A 6,415-nucleotide genomic window follows, 5' to 3' on the forward strand; every position below is an offset into this window, starting at 1 on the left:
TTTTTGTTTGGACAACCCTTCTAATTGGACACATTTCTTATGTAGTGTTTCTGTAGTACTCTGGTACGAAAAGCGGTATCAGTGCTGCCTTTTGGTGCAAAAAAGGCAGTTCGTCTTCATCCGTACATATTAAGTACTCTGCCATATTGTCGACACAAGGTAGTATAGAAGGCACTGAACCAGTAAAAACTAATCAGGACTAAAGTGTGGGTAAACTGGAATCCCAGTGCGCTTAACTAAAACAATGCATCAATCTAACAGCCAGCTGCACGCCTTGTATGTAGGTTATACCATTCACCACAAGAGACAAATGTAACACATTGGTACTAGTGACATGCGATTAGCAAAAGAGTACCAGTGTCTGGGTGTTTCACACATGCACAATAATTGTTAACAAGCATGTCACATGACAACTAGCACAGTGATAACCATTGTTAAATAATAAGAAACACATTCATCGTTCAATGTTTTAATCCAATCATGGTAACAACTACTATAACATCAGTTTCTATTTTCCCTTGTCTCTTTTGTATCCCTACCTGCATACCCAATCTATCTCTGGTATGTTCATCCATTTATTCATTCAATTGTTCACCTTATAGATGTTTGTGTATGCATTTTGACATGCAATCAAAATCATTGGTTTTTATTTTATTTACTTATTTTTTGTGGTATCACCTGAATTAATTGTCAGACTTGATAAAGAGGATGTTTCGAAACACGTGTAGGCTGAAAACACTGCAATGTCAGCCGGATTGTTCTTGAAAATCAAGACATTGAATAAAACTCTTTTGCTAAGCGCATGTCAATAGCACCAATGTATTGCATTGTCCCTTCTGGTGAAGGGTATAACCTATGTACTAGGCCTGCAGCTGGCTGTTAGATTGGCCCATTGTTTTTGTTCAAAGCACTGGGATTCCAGCTTACCCACACTTTAGTTCTGAAAAATAATAACTATCTTGCGACGTCAGTGCTCCTTATTCCCGTATAGTCCCAAGGGCTCCCCCACATGCTCCCAGCACAGTCTCTGGGCTCTCTCGTCCCAATCCTAGCCCAGTGCCTGGGATCTCCCCACCCCACCACAAACCATTGGCTCTCCCCACGCTGCTCCCACCAATGTCCCTGGGCTCTCCCCACCCTGCTCCCATCACTATCAATGGCTCCCCCATCCTGTTCCCACCACAGTCCCTAGGCTCCCCCACCCAGCCCCCAGCACAGTCCCTGGGCCAGTGGCGGCAGGTGAATTTTTGATTGTGGAGCGGCATGATAGTTCTCCCAGATGAGCCATAGCGACTGGGTGTAGTGAGGGAACACAAACCAATCAAGGGTGGATCGGGGGGGGGGGTTCTCCCTCTGGGAATTCCTTTTAAATAATGGGTTAAAATGTTGCATTTTAGAGCATACTAATTAAAAAAATGGGTAAAAAGCCAAACAGTTTCCAATTGGTGCTGGGGATCCCAGGGGGCAGGCATGGCATTTTTTCCTTTACATATATGATAGATGTCCAGTAAAAAGACACAAACCCTGCCCCTGTGCCCCACAACTCGTAACACACTCGCACAATCAACATGATTATGTGTGTATTCGAGGTGATGGGGGCCCAGGGGGCAGGCATGGTATTTTTTACTAGACATCTACGATAGATGTTTAGTAAAAAAAAATCCCATCCCTGTCCCTGGGCCTCACAGCGCCTAACACACACACACACAATCAAAGTAATTATGTGTGTATGCAAGGCTCTGGGGGGGATCAATGGGAAAGCATGGTATTTTTTACTGGACATCTATGAAAGATGCCCAGTAAAAACATACTATCCCTGTCCCCTGGGATCCCTGGGCTCCACAGCGCCTCAGAAAGAGAGCTGATTTTGGCAGGTGGGTATGGGGATTGTGCAAGATTTACAAAATGCGCTTGTTGTACAACCCCACCACCCCCATCAGCTTCATGGACCAACACAAACACACACATACACATTTAATTTTATTTTATTGGATAGTTGGAAGGCACCTATACAACAAATGGTGTTTCAAGTTGCCACAAGACAAAAAAAAGTGGGCAACAAGGGAGGAAGGTAACAATAACAGTCCTACTAAGCCTTGTGATATTCAGATTGTGCAAGTGCAGTAGCAAGAAGTGCGAGGGAGAGGGGGTGGGCGAAGATGCAGTGTGCGCGAACGCAACGTGTAAGGGTGGGAAAGGAAGTGCAGGTTAAAGAGGAGAGAGTGACTGTGAATGGGGTGGGCTGGGGAGGGGGGAAGTATAAAAGACACTGAGCAAGTGCTAAAGGGAGGTCAGGACGGCAAGTGCCAGGGGATTGCAAGGGTTCAGGTAGTGAGGGTCCACATGCTAAGTGTGAGGAGGCATTCACACAGCAAAGACTCTATCATTCACCCAAGCACCCATCATCATATGCTCACTCATAACACAAGCATACACATAAATAAAAAATAAATGAACATGAACTTACTTCCCCAGCACTGAAACCTCTGCATCATGAACATGAATAGTGAAGGCAGAGCTTTGCTGGGGCTTGAGTGTGGGTGCTCAAATGCCCTGCTCCACTTTGCTCTGTCTGTATGTGCGAGGAGGTGCAGGAGCTCCCCCTTGCACATACAGACATGCGGTTCCCCAGCCAGCATTTCCAATGAGCTATGCAAGGCTGGTAAAGGCACGGCTGGTGAAGCAAAAGCGCCCCAAGCCTTGCATGGCTCATTGAGCATGTGCGGTTGGGGATCTAAATTCTCAAAGGGAAACAGTTAGCTGGCTCCTCCATAATGGATGAGGGGGGCCACTGGGTCGACGCCTCCACACCCATTATGGACAAGCCGCACCTCCCCCGAGATCCTCCTTCCCTGCAATCTTTTTAATTTCAGGCTGGTGTCAAGCGCCACCCCTCCTCCCCACCCCTGAGAATGAGGCTCCATAGTCTGAATACCTCTGACTGAGCCATCATGAGGCACAATTCACATTCTTCAATACGTTTCTTTGTTTTTAAAAATCACTTCTTTAATTATTTGATTTAAAGAGACACCGCAGCAAGTTTGGAATGGATTGTGGGTAGGATTCTATTCATTGAGAAGTCACAGGTCCTGTTAAGTGTTAATCTTTAGGGTCATCAGCACTTGGAATTTCAATTTAACTATAGGACCTTCAAGTTGGCTTTTTAACCGTTGTCTGCTCCAATGCAAATAGCATCACAATGTACGTTTCTTTTAAAACAGACTAATCGTTTGATGTCTGATTGTTTGACAAGCAAAGAATAGTCTTACCTTTTTAGCAGAATTGCATATTTTATTCAGATCATGCATAACAGCAAGCTGCAAGTCTTTGGAAAATAATGACTGCAAGTAGGTGATATTATTAGATAGACCCCTTTGTGTTATGTATTTAAGTGTTGAAGGTAGTACAACTCACAGGCCTGTTATAGAGATCTAAAGTTGTCCCTGTTCAGGTTCGAAACAACCCTGACGTTTAAACTCACATCACGTCGTATTCTGGAGCTGGTAAGCCAACATTTACAATGTGAAAAAAAACAATTACTTTGCATGAATGAGAATGCCATGCTCTTAAAGAGCCAGGACTTTGGGGACTTGTTCTTACTCAGCAATTATTTTGTATGCCGATTACTATCATAAAACAGAAGGGAAAATGTTGTTCTGTCAGTTCAATCGGGTCATCTCTTAGTTATAGGTTCAGATCAATGTAGATCTGTGAAGATCTGTGAGCAGCTACGTTAGGACGTTAGAATTCTAGCCGGGTCATCTCTGCCTTTCTGCATTCCGATAAAATCAGTACCATTAAGCAATAGCATCTATTATTTACAATGTTGTGAACCAACAAAACAATAAGGACTGTTAAAGGAGAGACCTGAGGAAGGAGGAGGGCATGGCTGAATAATTTAGATCAGTGGTGATGGCTAGAGAAGAAGTATCCGAGTGACAGGAGAAAGTGACAATGGATGATGGGTTATGGCCAGCATCCACTTGTGATCAAGGCCCAAAAAAAGCCTGTGGGGTCATTACGAGTTTGGAGGCAGCCATGGCGCCATTAGCGCCATGGCTGCCTCCAAAGCCGGGTCCGGGTCCGGTCTGGTTGAATAGGGCTCTATGGGAATTGGGAAGGCGCTAATTACAGGCCCGCAAAGAGCAGGCCCGTTATTAGCGCCCTGGTCCCTTAGCGGGACCCGCAAAGGACGTGTGGTTGGACCACACGTCGTTTGCGGGTCCCGCTAAGGGCACTCAGAATTGGGCGGTAAGGGTTTACGGGCACCGGGTTCCTTACCCTTGACTGTTAACCCTTACCTCCCAACTCGGAACGAGGCCCTGTGACAGTGTAGCTACCATGTTTCTTTTCATGGTTTCCCACTCTTCTGCCCCATTATGAGGTGGGAATAATTTGCCACACACTTTAATGTGGTCACAAACTGGCCTATAATATTGAAGTGTGAGTGGCGTTTAAGACGCGGTGCTGGTGCTTAATATGTGGAGGGCTAGGCCTGTCCTTGTCAGACAGAGCATATCAGGCCTGTTGCGCAGTGCTGCTGCCCGACACCCAGGTTGTCGCCCTCCACCTCAATGCCTCTGAAGACATTGATTGAGAGAGAAAGCAATAGTGGAGTGGGCTGCAGAGTGGTAGTGCAGACTGTGCAGACCGGAGTCTTTCCACAGTGGACACTGTTTACCCAGCTTTCCCAACTTTTTCAACCCTTCAAAAAGCCTCTCCAACCGCGGAGCGGCCGCGGAGTGGGCTGCAGAGTGGTAGTGCAGACTGTGCAGACCGGAGTCTTTCCACAGTGGACACTGTTTACCCAGCTTTCCCAACTTTTCAACCCTTCAAAAAGCCTCTCCAACCGCGGAGCGGCCGCGGAGTGGGCTGCAGAGTGGTAGTGCAGACTGTGCAGACCGGAGTCTTTCCACAGTGGACACTGTTTACCCAGCTTTCCCAACTTTTTCAACCCTTCAAAAAGCCTCTCCAACCGCGGAGCGGCCGCGGAGTGGGCTGCAGAGTGGTAGTGCAGACTGTGCAGACCGGAGTCTTTCCACAGTGGACACTGTTTACCCAGCTTTCCCAACTTTTTCAACCCTTCAAAAAGCCTCTCCAACCGCGGAGCGGCCGCGGAGTGGGCTGCAGAGTGGTAGTGCAGACTGTGCAGACCGGAGTCTTTCCACAGTGGACACTGTTTACCCAGCTTTCCCAACTTTTTCAACCCTTCAAAAAGCCTCTCCAACCGCGGAGCGGCCGCGGAGTGGGCTGCAGAGTGGTAGTGCAGACTGTGCAGACCGGAGTCTTTCCACAGTGGACACTGTTTACCCAGCTTTCCCAACTTTTTCAACCCTTCAAAAAGCCTCTCCAACCGCGGAGCGGCCGCGGAGTGGGCTGCAGAGTGGTAGTGCAGACTGTGCAGACCGGAGTCTTTCCACAGTGGACACTGTTTACCCAGCTTTCCCAACTTTTTCAACCCTTCAAAAAGCCTCTCCAACCGCGGAGCGGCCGCGGAGTGGGCTGCAGAGTGGTAGTGCAGACTGTGCAGACCGGAGTCTTTCCACAGTGGACACTGTTTACCCAGCTTTCCCAACTTTTTCAACCCTTCAAAAAGCCTCTCCAACCGCGGAGCGGCCGCGGAGTGGGCTGCAGAGTGGTAGTGCAGACTGTGCAGACCGGAGTCTTTCCACAGTGGACACTGTTTACCCAGCTTTCCCAACTTTTTCAACCCTTCAAAAAGCCTCTCCAACCGCGGAGCGGCCGCGGAGTGGGCTGCAGAGTGGTAGTGCAGACTGTGCAGACCGGAGTCTTTCCACAGTGGACACTGTTTACCCAGTTTTCCCAACTTTTTCAACCCTTCAAAAAGCCTCTCCAACCGCGGAGCGGCCGCGGAGTGGGCTGCAGAGTGGTAGTGCAGACTGTGCAGACCGGAGTCTTTCCACAGTGGACACTGTTTACCCAGCTTTCCCAACTTTTTCAACCCTTCAAAAAGCCTCTCCAACCGCGGAGCGGCCGCGGAGTGGGCTGCAGAGTGGTAGTGCAGACTGTGCAGACCGGAGTCTTTCCACAGTGGACACTGTTTACCCAGCTTTCCCAACTTTTTCAACCCTTCAAAAAGCCTCTCCAACCGCGGAGCGGCCGCGGAGTGGGCTGCAGAGTGGTAGTGCAGACTGTGCAGACCGGAGTCTTTCCACAGTGGACACTGTTTACCCAGCTTTCCCAACTTTTTCAACCCTTCAAAAAGCCTCTCCAACCGCGGAGCGGCCGCGGAGTGGGCTGCAGAGTGGTAGTGCAGACTGTGCAGACCGGAGTCTTTCCACAGTGGACACTGTTTACCCAGCTTTCCCAACTTTTTCAACCCTTCAAAAAGCCTCTCCAACCGCGGAGCGGCCGCGGAGTGGGCTGCAGAGTGGTAGTGCAGACTGTGCAGACC

This window comes from Ambystoma mexicanum, chromosome 1p (assembly GCF_040938575.1).
Source record: "Ambystoma mexicanum isolate Mex_15411 chromosome 1p, UKY_AmexF1_1, whole genome shotgun sequence".
Lineage (NCBI taxonomy): Eukaryota > Metazoa > Chordata > Amphibia > Caudata > Ambystomatidae > Ambystoma > Ambystoma mexicanum.